The following is a 15,340-nucleotide window of genomic DNA, read 5'->3' as shown; positions in this document are numbered from 1 at the left end:
ATTCTTGGCCTTGGTACAAAGCATCTTTGCCCACTCTGGCTGGACCTATTTTTTATTTTATTTACATTGAGGTTTAGGATAAACGGAGAGCAGAAGCAGTTAAGTGCTCTTCACGGCTGAGCCAATCTCTACAGTCCTAAAGTGGCCATTTAAAAGACTTTAACCCACAGAGACACATAGATGAACCTTGACCTCGTTTTCTGAGTAGTCAAAGTCCTGAAAAGGAAAACAGCAGAAAGCATAAGCAATGATCTTAGTAAAACATAGAGACTTGACAATTTAAAACATGCATAAACTTTCCCCGGGAGGGGGGGGGGGCTGGTGCGCACAGCTTGCAAACACTGCCTCTTTATCGTGTACGCAGCCTGTTTCCTATTTGGGTTGCCCTAAGAGATCTCGGAGACAATTTTCAGGCAGTCCTAACTTTCTGATCTCAATGCTGCCCCGACTCAGGCTCCAGACAGGTATGTGTGGTGCCTTTGCGAAGTCCAAGGGAACTGTGGCCAGGGTTCACACTGTCCAGATCATCCTGTTCAACTGCACCAAGGTGCAGAATAAAGAACACGTGCCTGAGGCTCCTCGGAGAGTTCCAGCTCCCTGGCCACCAGAAGACCCCCGTCTCAAAGAAGTGGGCTTTACTAGGTTTAATGCAGAGGAATTTGCAGACATGGTTGCTGAGAAGCGGCTCCTCCCTAATGGCTCTGGGGTCAAATCCATCCCCAATCGTGGTCCTGCATTCCTGAGGTTCCACGTTTCCCCTGTACCCACCAAATCATGTCAGTTCATGTCAGTAATAAGTCTCACATCCAGTCTGAAAAAAAAATACATACACCACAAATCAGTTGCTAAAGTGTGCAGTGTGTCACAACAGTATTTACAACGGAATATGTTATTAATTATCCTATTAGCGAAGTTAGTCCATCTGAATGCTGACAAAATATATGGATACGTCATGTGGACAAAGCAGAGAAATCCTTCAGAAGTATCTCTACATACAGGTCACAGCCAGTCATCTTTTAAATGTTTGTCTCACGCTTGCCTGGCTAGGACAACGCAGTCATCTTTGAGGGAGAGCCACAGGCAGCCCCTCCCCGCCTCACGAGACTCTGGAGGGTCTGTCCACCTTTCAGCGACATTTCATTTTTCTGTCTGTCTGTCTGTCTGTCTGTCTGTCTCTCTCTCTCTCAGAAGCTTCCAGAGCCTGAGTCACTCTCTGATACTTTGGGCTCTCCTTGCTCTTTCTCTAAAACTCCCTGCCTGTCACGTGTCACGTGGTCATGTGGTCATACAGTCACTTGTCTATCACGTGGCTGGCTTGCTGGCTGTCGCGTGGCCAACCTCCATGCCAGTTAACTCAGACTGAATGGCTTTCTCTTTCCCCTGTCCCTCCAGGCCATTGCCAAGATTTACACTCTGCTCATTCTGGGGAATTTCTTTTAAAATGAAATAAAATACCTTTTTTAAAAAAAGAAAAATATTAGCTTTCTGCCTCTTAACTCCTGTACCAAGATATTCTCAGCCTCAGTTTCCAGAACAGTTTGGGTTAACAGTTGGGAGTGTCAGACTCTGCCACACCTTTCTCCATCACTGGTTGGCATTACCGCTCACCTTTTTAAAAGTAAGACATTGCCTTGCTGAATTACTTTGGTTTGGACATCTGTCACTAACTCTTTTCCAATAATCCACATGGTCTAACCTGACTGAGGTAATGTCCCAGTTAACCAGTTTTGGGTTTTGGTTCTTTTTCAGTCCCAGTTTTACAGCTGACTATTAAATTTCTATATTTTCATTAGCCTTCCTCACAAAGGAAGAGTTAAAAAGAGAAAAAAAGAAGATCAGTGGAGCAGTTGGGAAGGAAGTCTTCCCGCCGCCATTTGCACCAGGGAGCCAGGAGACTCCACAGCTTTCTGTGCACAGCCTGCCAGGAGAGAGAGATCTCCCAGCAGCACCTTCACTTCTGAGCACAGAGGTCAGATCACCTTCTCTCTGGAGGGGACCAGCTAGGAGCACACAGGGCATGAGATCTCCAGGCAGTGCTTTCACTTTTGAACTCAGAGAAGCAAGGACACAGGCTTACAGGCCCACAGGAGGAACAAACTCCAGCCAGAGACAACAATACCAACTAGCACCAGAGATAAACAGATGGCGAAAGGCAAGCACAAGAGCCCTACCAACAGAAACCAAGGCCACATGGCAACGTCAGAACCCAGTTCTCCCACCACAGCAAGTCCCAGATACCCCAACACACTGGAAAAGCAAAAGTTGGATTTAAAATCTTATCTCATGGTGCTGATAGAGAGCTTCAAGAAAGACTTAATACAGGAGAACATTGGTTAACAGGTAAAAACCCTTAAAGAGGAAACACAAAAATCCCTTAAAGAAATACAGGAGATCATGGGTCAACAGGCAGAAGCCCTTAAAGAAGGAACACAAAAATCCCTTAAAGAATTACAGGAAAACACAATCAAGTGAAGGAACTGAACAAAACCATCCAGGATCTAAAAGTGGAAGTAGAAACAATAAAGAAATCACAAAATGAGACATCTCTGGAGATAGAAAACCTTGGAAAGAATTCAGGAGTCATAGATGCAATCATCAACAGAATACAAGAGACAGAAGAAAGAACCTCAGGTGCTGAAGATCCCATAGAAAACATTGACTCAATAGTCAAAGAAAATGCAAAATGCATAAAGCTGGTAACCAAAAACATCCAGGAACTCCAGGACACAATGAGAAGATCAAACCTAAGGATTATAGGTATAGACGAGAGCAAGGATTTACATCTTAAAGGCCCAGTAAAAATCTTCAACAAAATTATAGAAGAAAACTTCCCTAACCTAGAGAAAGAGATGCTCATGAACATACAAGAAGCCTTCAGAACTCCAAACAGACTGGACCAGAACAGAAAGTCCTCCCGGCACATAATAATCAAAACACCAAATTCACCAAACAAAGAAAGAATATTAAAAGCAGTAAGGGAAAAAGGGCAAGTAACTTATAAAGGCAGACCTATCAGAATTACACCAGACTTCTCACCAGAGATAATGAAAGCTAGAAGAGCCTGGGCAGATCTCATACAGACCGTAAGAGAACACAAATGCCAGCCCAGACTACTTTACCCAGCAAAACTCTCAATCACCATAGGTGGAGAAACCAAGACATTCCATGATAAAACCAAATTTGCACAATATCTGTTCACAAATCCAGCCCTACAAAGGATAACTGATGGAAAATGCCAACACAAGGAGGGAAACTACGCCCTTGAAAAAGCAAGAAAGTAATCTTCCAACAAACCCAAAAGAAGATACCCACACAAACATAAAAATAACAGGAAGCAACAATTACTATTCCTAATATCTCTTAACAACAATGGACTCAACTCCCCAATAAAAAGACATAGACTAATGAAATATTTCTCGTGTAAATCTTCAATTTTATCAGAAAATGTTTGTAATCCCCCCTTTTTTTATGTCTACCATTTTATCTGCATTATTTTTCATGATAATCTCCAATTTTTTTTTGTTTGTTTTTTTGAGACAGGGTTTCTCTGTGTAGCCCTGTCTGTCCTGGAACTCACCCTGTAGACCAGGCTGGCCTCGAACTCAGAAATCCGCCTGCCTCTGCCTCCCAGAGTGCTGGGATTACAGGCATGAGCCACCACTACCCGGCAATAATCTCCAAATTTAATATGTCTTTCTATATATTTCCTCTATTTTACCAAAAATGTTTTCAATGTACATCTTTGATTTTATCACAAATGTTTCTAATTCCACCTTCAATTAATTTAGAGTTTTATATCTACCATTTTATATGTAAAATTTTCCATGAAATAGTCAACTTTAACCTGTTTGTCTATATATTTCTTGAATTTTACCAGAAATATTTTCCATGTAAATCTTTAATTTTATCTGAAAATGTTTATAATTCCACCTTCAATCAACTTAGAATTATCTTTATGCCTATCATTTTATCTGTATAATTTCCATGATAATCTTTATTTTTAACATGTTTTTCTGTATATTTCTTCAATTTTATCAGAAATATTTTCCATGTAAATTTTCAAGTTTATCAGAAAATGTTTATAATTCCACTTTCAATCAACTTAGGAATACTTTTATGCCTACTGTGAAGATTATATCTATATAAAATTTTCCATGATAATCTTCAATTCTAACATGTTTTCTACATTTTTCTACAATTTTATCAGAAATATTTTCCATGTAAATCTTCAATTCTATCATAAAATGTTTCTATTCCATATTTCAATTAATTTAGCAATGTTTTACATGTCTACCGCTTTACTCTTTAGTTTTCCATGAAAATTGCCAATTTTAATGTGTTTATCTGAAATATTTTCTATAAATCTTTAATTTTATCATAAAGTGTTTTTACTTCCCTTTTCATATAAAAAAAAGAGAGAAATAGAAAAGAGAAAAAAGACAGAAGCACTGTTCTTATATGTCAGAACTCAGACCAGACACTGCTCAGGTCGCACCCATGTGTCTCCGAGCTCCCACAGAGCTCCTTCTGCATACTAACCCCAGGTTGACAGGCACCAAGCTGTCAGGGGCTATCTGTGATACGCTACATCTGGCAGGCACACCTTAACTAAATGGGTCTTCTCTTTCCTACTTTCTCCACATCCTCAAAGTCAGACAGGTCTTTCCCAAATGGAAAGCTCTCTCTCTTTCCCCTGGCTGTCCCGTTTATGGGCCGTGAGCTATGGGTGAGTCAGCAACCACAGGACATGGAACTCCTCCCCTCCCAAGAAAACTAAAGAAGCTTCTGTTCTCTGTTCTTCCATCTGGACTGGAGTTCTCCCCAGAATGTGCATGCACACATGTGCACACTCACATGCACACACACACACACACACACACACACACCAGCTATCTGTCTATCACTGGGGTTGAATTCTCCTCAAAGTCCTTGCCATGCTGTCTCCTGTACCATTTTTATATCTTCTAACAAAGCTCTTACCCAAAAATCAGCCTGTCTCAGCTTCCCCTTGAGCCCCAAACCCAAGACTTCACTATATGTATTAATAAAGCCCTAAACTGTTCCTAAGCATTTGCGTTCATGAATGAATACATGTCACACACACTCCAAATTAACCACACCAAGAATAGTAATTTTACTGCCTAGGGAATTTGAAAAGATTTCAGAGGCTGTGGAGATGAGAAGGATGACTTGGGCTTGCTTGTCTTTCAGTGGACCCAAGTTCCAGGGAGTCCCAGCGCCGCCTTCTGAACGCCATGGTGCCCCCACACCCATCGCACAGACATACACACGTACATGAATAAAAAGCAATTATTTTTACAAACTCCAAACTGAAGTGACCAGAGGTTTGCACCTCAGTTGTTTTCAGAACTATTAAGAGCAACTGAATGTCTGACCCATGCAAATTAGTTAGCTATCCTTTGTTTAGAAAAGATACGCATGGGATGGCACAGATACATTGTTTCACACGGTTACAGAAATCCCAATAGAGCCGGCAACACCCTTGTTTCTTTGTCTCAAATGGTTCAACAGAACCCCAAGGGTTCAACAGAGGAGAGCCCCAAAATATCAACACATTTCAAATTCCCTGGAGTGTGGTAGTAAAGGAATGTGCTGGAACAGCTCAAGAGGACTCCTAATTTGCTCAAAAGAGCCGCCAACTTAACACAGAGCACAGTAGCCAAAAGATCGCAGCACGACTTCAATGACACCGAATTCTTAAAGATAAGGCAGAAGCTGAAATGGTACCAAAAGCAAAGAGAAAACAAAAAGAAAACAAAGCCAAATAGCTCGAAGGGAACCCCAAACTATAAGAAGACAAACACCTGAGTTGTACCCTGCAGGGAGAAGCTGACTAAAGGTCAGACTTTCTCAAGCATACACAACAAAGTCCAGACATCTCTTTCTCTGCTTTACCAAATTGGGGGTGTGGGGGAGGGGCTCCTGAGAGTGGATGAAGGGGGGGGGTGGGAAATGGCTTCAGCCTCTGGGGGGGACTAGCTAATGTTTCTTCTCCATCTGGGGTCAAGTGCCTAATGCCCACAATATGTCTTTTCTCCAGGCCATGGCTTATCAGAGCCTGAACCCTGACAGTCCTAACAACTAGGCTTGGCCACCCACAGGCCCTCCACAGGCCAATTAAACTCACAAGGAATAGTGAAAAGCAGAAAAGAGAGCTTGATTCTGTGAGGCCACCTTAGGAAGAAGAGCAGAGAGCTCCAGCAACACCCACATCTATCTCTGTGGTCCTGATGTGAGGTTCAGACTTAACTAGAAAAGCAAGTCCTGATTAAGATACCGTCCCATCTATCGCTGACAAATCATTGTCTCCAATCTCCCCTGCAAGATGATCTGACAAGTTCTCAGAATTGTGTGAGATCTCTTTTCCAAAACCATGTTCCTCTTCTGCCTGGCACCAGACTTCAGTCTTCCTTCTCAGGCGTAAGAGTCCTGGGACATTCCAGTTTCTTGGGGAGCCATTATTTATAGTCTAGTAGCCAAAATGAGGGGATAGGGTGTCTGTATCCTTAGAATATCTTTGTCCACATTGGGAAGATCACATAGCCATGGGGAAGCTGGATCAAGAGAGAGGCTATTTGTGTTGCGTGCAGTGCTGGGAACATCAGGGAGGCTCCCCGAGATGTTTGGAGCCTCGTGAGCCCTTGATGCCAGGTGTAGAGAGACGGGAGGCGGTGTCTGCCACCATGCTGCTCCATGCTGAGCTTTGGTTTTGCTTTGGTCTGATCATTCCTTGTTCTGTCCACATTCCTTGTGAAGAGGAATATTCATTATGTGCCATTGTGTACTGGAAGCTTGTGACTTGTTTTTTTTTAATTATTATTATTATTATATAGGAGAAACTCTAGACTTTTGAAAAGTATTGGGACTCTTACAGACTCTAGGGACACATAGTGATAGATTGAATTTATCTTATAAAATGGCTTTGATTATAGGGACAAAAGATGGAGTTTTGGCTTAAAAGTGATACTTCTGGGTGTCATGTTGTCAAGGTCTAGAATTTTAATGACACTGAGCTTGACAAGATCTAGAATCCCTTAGGAGGAGATTCTCCAACCTCTGAACATGTTTTTTTTTTTTTTTTTTAAGATTTATTTACTATATCTAAGTACACTGTAGCTGTCTTTAGACACACCAGAAGAGGACATCAGATCTCATTAGGGATGGTGGGGAGCCACCATGTGGTTGCTGGGATTTGAACTTTTGAACCTTTGAATTTTGAACCTTTGGAAGACCAGTCAGTGCTCTTAACTGCTGAGCCATCTCTCCAGCCCCTCTGAACATGTTCTTGAGAGAGTTTTTAGATCGGATTAACTGGGGTGGTTTGAATAAGAAATATCCCCCACAGGATTAGGTGTTAGAATACTCAGTCTCCAGTTGCTGGTGCTGTTTGAGGATTAGGAGGTGTAACCTTGGTAGAGGAAACTTGTCACATTTGTGGGTGGTGGGGGTTGGGGCAGGCTTTGAGGTTTGAAAGCTCTCCCTTCCCAGATCTCTCCCCACCCTCTTCTGACTGCAGTTCACGAGGTGAGTCCTTGGTTCTCAGTTTTCAACTCTGGCTGCCATACTGTCACTGCCGTAAGCCCCAGTAAATCCTTCCTTCTCTAGGTTCCCTTGGCCATGGTGTTTTATCACAGCAATAGAAAAGTAGTTGATACACATAGGAAGACCAGTCCTAAATGAGGGCGGCACCATCCCCAGAGTCCTGCTCTTAGCACTGGGGCAAAGCATGAGGGCACAGCACCTAACTCCTGTTCTTCCTGACAGCACATGCAGTAGGACTGGCCTCCTCTTCCTCGGCCTCGATGAGCTCATCCCCCTGACCTGTAAGCCCCTCCTCCCTTCCGATGCTTTTGTTAAGTATTTGATCATGGCAACGAAAAAAGTGACTCACACAGACCAAATGAGCCAGCAATTCCTTTAGGCAGCCCCAAGAATATGTTAAAAACACATTCACGGGGCTGGAGAGATGGCTCAGCAGCTAAGAGCACTGACTGCTCTTCCAAAGGTCCTGAGTTCAAATCCCAGCACCCACATGGTGGCTCACAACCATCCATAAAGAGACCTGACACCCTCTTCTGGTGGTGCATCTGAACATAGCTACAGTGTACTCACATATAGTAATTAAAAAAAAAAAGACCCACATTTGCACAAGAACCTGTGCGTGCCTCTGTTCTGTTCATAACATTATGGTTTTATTTATTTATTTATTTATTTTGCTTGCCAATAAAAGAATTGAACATGGGGTCTTATGTATGCTAGATGTCAGGGCTAGTTTCTGTGAACTTGACACAAACCTAGACATACATGGGGAGAAGGAATCTCTATGGAACACTTGCCTCCATCGGACTGACCTGTGGGTGTGGCTGTGGGACATTCTCTTAACTGCTAACTGGTGTAGAAGGGCCCAGCCCACTGGGGGAAGTGCTATGCCTGCAGCGGGCTATATAAGAAGGTAAGCCTTGGAAGCAACCCAGTAAGCAGCGTCCCCCTCAACACCCCCCCCCCGCCCCTGCATTCCTTTTCCTCAAGTTCCTCCCTCCACTTCCCTTTCTCCCCCCAAGTTGTCTTTTGCCATGGTGTTTACCACAGCAGTAGAAAATAAACCAGGCCATGAAGCAAGCACTTTCCACTGACCTCTAGCCCCAAACCCTCTGATAGTATTAAGGGTAAAAAAATAATAAAAAATTAAGTATCCACACAATGGAATGTCACGCAGATATACAAAGGAATGAGGTTCTGAAACTGAATCCAGGGCCAGGAGCCCATTAGGCAAGTATTCTGCTGCTCAGCTGGATCCTTGGACCATTAGCCTAGAAATGTAAAGCCCGAGGCTCTGTGCCAATCACACACCCTCACACACCCACACACACACACCCCCACACACACACACAAACACACACACTAACACTCACTTTATCTCAGTAAGGAAGAGTGGACAGAAGAGCCCTCCCGTCTGAGCTGTAAGTCGGCACACTCTTAAGGAAGGTGTCAACTGCTCAAGCGGGAGCTGGGAGCCACCCAAGTCCCAACTGTCACCTGAGAGTGAGGTGAGGAACACACCAGTCAGTCAGGACTGAAGTCTCCGTGTTGCTGAGAGCAAAAGGACAAGTCCATTGCTTTTCCAGAGGCTCGTCTCAGACCAAGAGCAGAGTGGCTACCTCTATGTGACTGAGCCCTGCTCCCTGCATCACGAGCACAGGACTTGCATGTTGGAGCATCTTCTAGGTATATATATATATATATATATATATATATATATATATATAGAGAGAGAGAGAGAGAGAGAGAGGTATAGATAGCTGGGTCCTCTGGTAGTACTATGTCTAATTTTCTGAGGAACCGCCAAACTGATTTCCAGAGTGGTTTTACCAGCTTGCAATCCCACCAACAATGGAGAAGTGTTCCTCTTTCCCCACATCCTCTCCAGCATCTGCTGTCCCCTGAATTTTTCATCTTAGCCATTCTGACTGGTGTGAGGTAGATTCTCAGTGTTATTTTGATTTGCATTTCCCTGATAACGAAGGATGTTGAACATTTCTTTAGATGCTTCAGAGCCAATCGAGTTTCCTCAGTTGAGAATTCCCTGTTTAGCTCTGTACCCCATTTTTTTCTTTTTTTCTTTTTTTCTTTTTTTTTTGGTTTTTTGGATTTGGTTTCTTTTTTCGAGACAGGATTTCTCTGTGTAGCCCTGGCTGTCCTGGAACTCACTCTGTAGACCAGGCTGGCCTTGAACTCAGAGATCCGCCTGCCTCTGCCTCCCAGAGTGCTGGCATTACAGGCGTGAGTCACCACGGCCCAGCTGTTCCCCATTTTTAATAGGGTTATTTTACTCTCTGGAGTCTAACTTCTTGAGTTCTTTCTATACATTGGATATTAGCCCTCTATCGGATGTAGGGTTGGTAAAGATCTTTTCCCAATTTGTTGGTTGCCATTTTGTCCTATTGACAGTGTTCTTTGTCTTACAGAAGCTTTGCAATTTTATGAGGTCCATTTGTCGATTCTTGTTCTTAGAGCATAAGCCACTGGTGTTCTGTTCAGGAAGTTTCCCCTGTGATGATGTGCTCCAGGTTCTTCCCCCACTTTCTCCTCTAAAAGCTTCAGTGTGTCTGGTTTGCACTCACTGATAAGCGGATGTTAGCCCAAGCTCAAAATAAACAAGTTACAATTCACAGACGACAGGAAGCTCAAGGAGGAGGACTGATGTAGGAGTGCTTTGGTTCCTCTGAGAAAGGGAACAAAATACTCACAGGAGCAATAAAGGAGACAAAATGTGGAGCAGAGACTGAAGGAAAGGCCACCCAGAGGCTGCCCTACCTGGGGATTCATCCTATAAACAGGCACCAAACCCAGACACTACTATGGACGACAAGAAGTGCATACCAAAAGGAGCATGTCATGGTTGTCTCTGGAGGGGCCCTGGCAGAGCCTTACACATTGGTCTGGGTGCGGGGTCCCCAATGGAGGATTTGGAGGGTGATCCAGAGGAGCTGAAGGGGTTTGCAGCCCCATGGGAAGAACAATGACGTCAGCCGCCCAGATGCCCCAGGGCTCCCAGGGACAAAACCATCAACCAAGGGGTACACATGGTTCCAGCCAAAAATGCAGCAGAGTAATGCCTTGTCGGGCATCAGTGGGAGGAGAGGTCCTTGGTCCGCTGAAGGCTCAATAGATGCCCCAACAAAGGGAAATCGAGGTGGGGGGTGGGAGTGGGTTGGGTGGAGGGGCATGCATTTGGAGGCAGGGGGTGGGATAAGGGGTTGAGGGTTTTCAGGGAGGAGGGAAACCAGGAAAGGTTTTAGCATTTGAAATGTTAATGAAGATTATATTCAATTAAAAGAGAGAAAGAGAGAGAGAGAGAGAGAACAGGACTTTTGTGGCAGAGTCAACCTCAGAATACTCAAGGTGACCCCAGGATAGAAAGACATCAGTCACAACAAAGGAGCCACAAACAGCCTCGCCTGTCATCCAGAAAATGTACAACAAAACAAGACAACCTTGTCCTCCTACTGAGCTGCCAGGAAGGACTTTTAATGTGGAAAGCCGAGGGACACCGAGCCGTCCCGTGCAGGCGGCAGGAATGAGCACTGGCAGAGCCACTTGGGAGGCAACTTGCCAGCCTCCGTTCAAGAGAAGCCTCGCCGGTGATTCAGCCAGTCCCGGGCCCAGTTCTCAGTTCTCACTGCAGACACACTCCCGGGTGCACAGGAACTCAGCGTTCTGGGAACACCACGTGCGGTGGAGGAAGGTTGGGAAAGGCTTCAGTGTTTGTGAATGTACGGACCTCCAAAGAGCCTCCATACAGAGTTGGCAGGGCGGCGCGCTACTATAAGCCTGCACGTGGGAGGTGGAGGCGTGAGGGTTGGTCGCTCATAGGTTAAAGGCTTGAAGCAGAGGCTCATAGCAAGTTTGAAGTTGGCCAGGCTGCCTGAGACCGTATCCTATCCCCCACGCCCCCCAAAAAAGGCTCGGTACAAATATTCTCTAACAAGATGAGTCGTTCTGGGTATAAAATGAACTCCAAGACATATATCTAAAAGGCCAGTCTGAGGGCACATGTCTGTATCATCCATGACAGTAAGCTTACACGTGTGCTGGGGCCCTTGAGCACCCTACCTTGCAGGTGAGGCACTAGATCAATCAAAGACTTTTTTGTTGTTGGTTTTGTCCCTCTGAGCCATTACTCCAGGCCGACTCCCACACACGTTCTTATTTTGTTTCGTAAAGTCTTACTTCTCAGATAAAGAAAAGAAAATAAGAACAAGTGTGGGAGTTGGCCCGGAGAGACGGCTCAGCTGGTAAGACACTGGCTGCTCTTCCGGAGGAACCAGATTCAGTTTCCAGCGCCCACTTTTGCTTCATAACCATCTAATAACTCCAGTTCCAGGGGGTCTGACGTCCTCTTCTGGCCTCCAAGGGCACCAGGCATGCACATGATGCACAGACATACACGCAGACAAAATACATATATAATAAAATAAAATTCGTAAAGACAAAGAGCCTGGGTCTGCCAGTCATAAGCTGTTTTGTTTCCAGAGGGAAATTTTTAAACAGTGGAAAGACTCACATAGGATCTCTTCTTCGGGTTTTATTTCTGGTTCTGTGTTCAGAAACTAATAACAACTTTATTTGATTTTTCCTTCAGAGAACAGAGGTGACTGTTGTCTCAAATAAGGAAGGGCAAGTCAGTGTGGCATGATGACACACCCTTATAATCCCAACACTTGGAAGGCAGAGGCCAGAAGAACAAGAGTCCAAGGTCAGTCTTGTTATACAGCAAGTTGCGGCCAGCCTGGGCTACATGAGACCCTGCCTCAAAGAACCAAAACATAGGTGGATGGGATGGCTCAGTTGAAAAGGCCGGTCTGCTAAGCCTGACAGCCTGAGTTCAATCCCTTATTTTTAGCCAAGGATATCCCTAAAAAAAATATATATATATATATTTGGCAGACAGGTTACCATGTGCCCCAGGCTGACTTTGAACTTGTTTTATAGCCAATTATGACTTTGAACTATTCATCCTCCTGCCTCTGCTTCCTGAGTGCAGAGATTCTGGCAAGTGTCTGCGTGCCCGGCAGCCTACGACAGTGTCCAAAGAGATGGATCTGGAGAAATTCTGGATGAATACTTCCGAGTCAGGGCTTACACCTACAGAAGCAGACGGAGAACCAAGACAGAGAGAGGAGACGGAGGAGACCAACCAAAGGGAACGAGAGGCAGGCATGGTGGCACACACCCAGAATCCCAGCATAAGGGAGTTGCAGGAGCTGACTACATAGTGAGTTCAAGGCCAGCCTGGGCTACTTAGGAGCCTAACTCAAAGAAAGAAAAAAAGAGAGTGAAAGAAAGGGGAAATAAAGGAACTGAGTCTTCTCTGTAAATGTTAATCTTTTTTTATTCACATCAAAATATTAAAACATAATTTGTAGCTTTATTGTATCATAAACTCTGTTAAACACACACACACACACACACACACACACACACACACACTATGAATGCCCACAGTGAGATCAGGGTGTTCTGAGAGTCTTCAGCTCCCTGACCAGTCTTCCCCCTCTGGTGAGGCTGAGCCAGCCCTGGCAGGTCCTTTTCCCTCAGTGTTCTTACCTTCACCAGCCTTACCTCTGGTGTGTGCAGGCGACAGGAGATGCTTGTGGAGTGATACACCCCACCATATACACACTCTTTAATAGCTGTCTTCTTCTTCTTCTTCTTCTTCTTCTTCTTCTTCTTCTTCTTCTTCTTCTTCTTCTTCTTCTTCTTCTTCTTCTTCTTCTTCTTCTTTCTTCTCCCTCCTCCTCCTCCTCCTTCATTTCCAAGCATATTTTTTAGGAGATGGAGAGAGGGCTCAGCAGTTCAGAGCACTTTTGTTATTCAGAGGACCAGGGTTTGATTCTTAGCACCCACGTGGCAGCTCGCATCCATCCATAACTCCAGTTCCAGTTCCAGAATAGACACTCTCTTCTGTCACTCAAACACACGCAGCGTACATGTGGTGCACAAACATAGATACAGGAGAAACATTCATACAAATAAAATAAATAACTCTTTAGTACTTAAAGGATATCTTTTTAAATCTTTGATAATTAATAAAGTATAGGGCGTATCTTGCTCTATCCACCCCTACTCACCCCCACACACACACATACACATTCATGTCCTTTCTTTTCTTCTAATAGTTTTCTAAACCCACTGAGTCCAGTTAGTGCTGCTGACTGGAAGGCTGGTTAGTCTTACAGGTGTGATCGTATGTAGTGAGCACAGGGTGCAAAGACCATGTGTGGTGGTTTGAATAAGAATGGCCCCCGTAGACTCGTATATTTGAGAATTACAAGGCTTAGGAGGCAGGGCCTTGTTTGAGTGGGGTTGGTCTTATTGGAGGAAGTTTGTTACTGTGAGTGGGCTTTAAAGCTTCAAAAGCCCACGCCAGGTCCAATCTCTCTCTTTCTCTCTTCCTCCTCCCTCCCTCTCTACCTGCTACCTAAGGCTCCGGGTGTAAGGCTGTCAGCTACTGCTGCTCCAGGGCTTTGCCTGTCTGCTTCCCACCATGGTGATCCTAGACTCACCCCTCACATTGTAAGCAAGCCCCCAATTAAATCCGTATGTGCCTATATGTACATATATATGAAGTGGAAACTTAAGGGTTCTTTGGAAAATTGATTGGATGGCATTTTCCTGATGTGAACACAGGTGAAAGGCTAGGGCAGACTTGTGAAGGAAGGTTTCACTGAAGCAGACACAATAGAGATGTTTTGCTAAAGCAAGTACGTGAAAGAACACGTGATGAAGGATTTTTTGCTAATGACACACATGTATTGGTCTGCCTTACATTATATAGTTGGTCTACATTTGCTAGGACTCCATAGAAAGAAACGCACCAAAAGCCTTCTGGTGGCGTGCTGTAGTTTCTTGCTGCTTCTGCTGACTAGGGTTGATTGGCAGAGTGATGTCAGCTGAGACAGAAGCACGAACTGAGGCAAGACACGGGCTGCAGCATCTTCTCTGATGGTCACTTCCCTGAGGCAGGCAGGGCTGAGAAGTTCTCCTGGTGTTCCACCTGGCCCTCCCACTGACAGGAGCCAAGGCTGAGGCCTGGGTGTGTCTGCTAGGTAGTGCCCTCACTAATTCATGCTTGCTATCCTGACTCTACGGAGACACCTGAACTGCTGGTGTATCTGTGAAGAGTTTGCGAGTGGATCGAGCTGCCGCTGCCTGCTAACCTGTGAACTGAACTGCTAGTTTCCAGACATCACAGATGGGAGTTGCCCCAAAGAACCATTTCTAAACAGGTTCACTTCCTTCGTATCCTTTTTTTCCCACTAGTCCTGGTGGCTGGTGAGCTACAAGGGAGGTTAAAGTGTTTAAGAACCATCATTGAAAATAGGTTTTGAAAAATGTGTGTGTGTGTGTGTGTGTGTGTGGTATGTATGTGTATGTGTGTATGTGTGTATGGTATGTATGTGTGTGTATATGTGTGTGGTGTGTGTGTGTGTGTATCTCGCCTTGGCCATGGCAATAGCAACAGAGCAGTAACTAAGACACCCCACCATGTCCGGAAGTCAGCATGTCACAGCCCTCCTCACCACCCTCCAGCCCCTCCTCCATGATGTTCCCTGAGCCTCTGTGGGAAAGGTCTCATTTAAGGCTGAACCCTCCACTGTCACTCATTCTCCACACTCTGACCACTCACCTGTCTCCGTAGTAACTGCTATCCACTGCAGGCTGAGAATGGCAGTAATCCACGGGTATAATTATAAATATTTAGCAGTTTAAAAGTATGTAGTAGGCTGCCCCTGGAGTCTATGATCTCCCAAGACAC

At 44.7% G+C, this 15,340-nt stretch overlaps 1 pseudogene; it reads left to right on the top strand.

Annotated features, from left to right (window-relative positions):
* Positions 1-286: 286 nt before the first annotated feature.
* On the top strand, positions 287-408 carry LOC127679513 (uncharacterized; annotated as a pseudogene).
* Positions 409-15,340: the final 14,932 nt, after the last annotated feature.

The sequence above is a fragment of the Apodemus sylvaticus genome, chromosome 2 (genome assembly GCF_947179515.1).
Source record: "Apodemus sylvaticus chromosome 2, mApoSyl1.1, whole genome shotgun sequence".
Classification (NCBI taxonomy): Eukaryota; Metazoa; Chordata; class Mammalia; order Rodentia; family Muridae; genus Apodemus; species Apodemus sylvaticus.
Note: the sequence above shows the minus strand (reverse complement) of the source record. Positions and strands in the feature narration are given on the sequence as shown.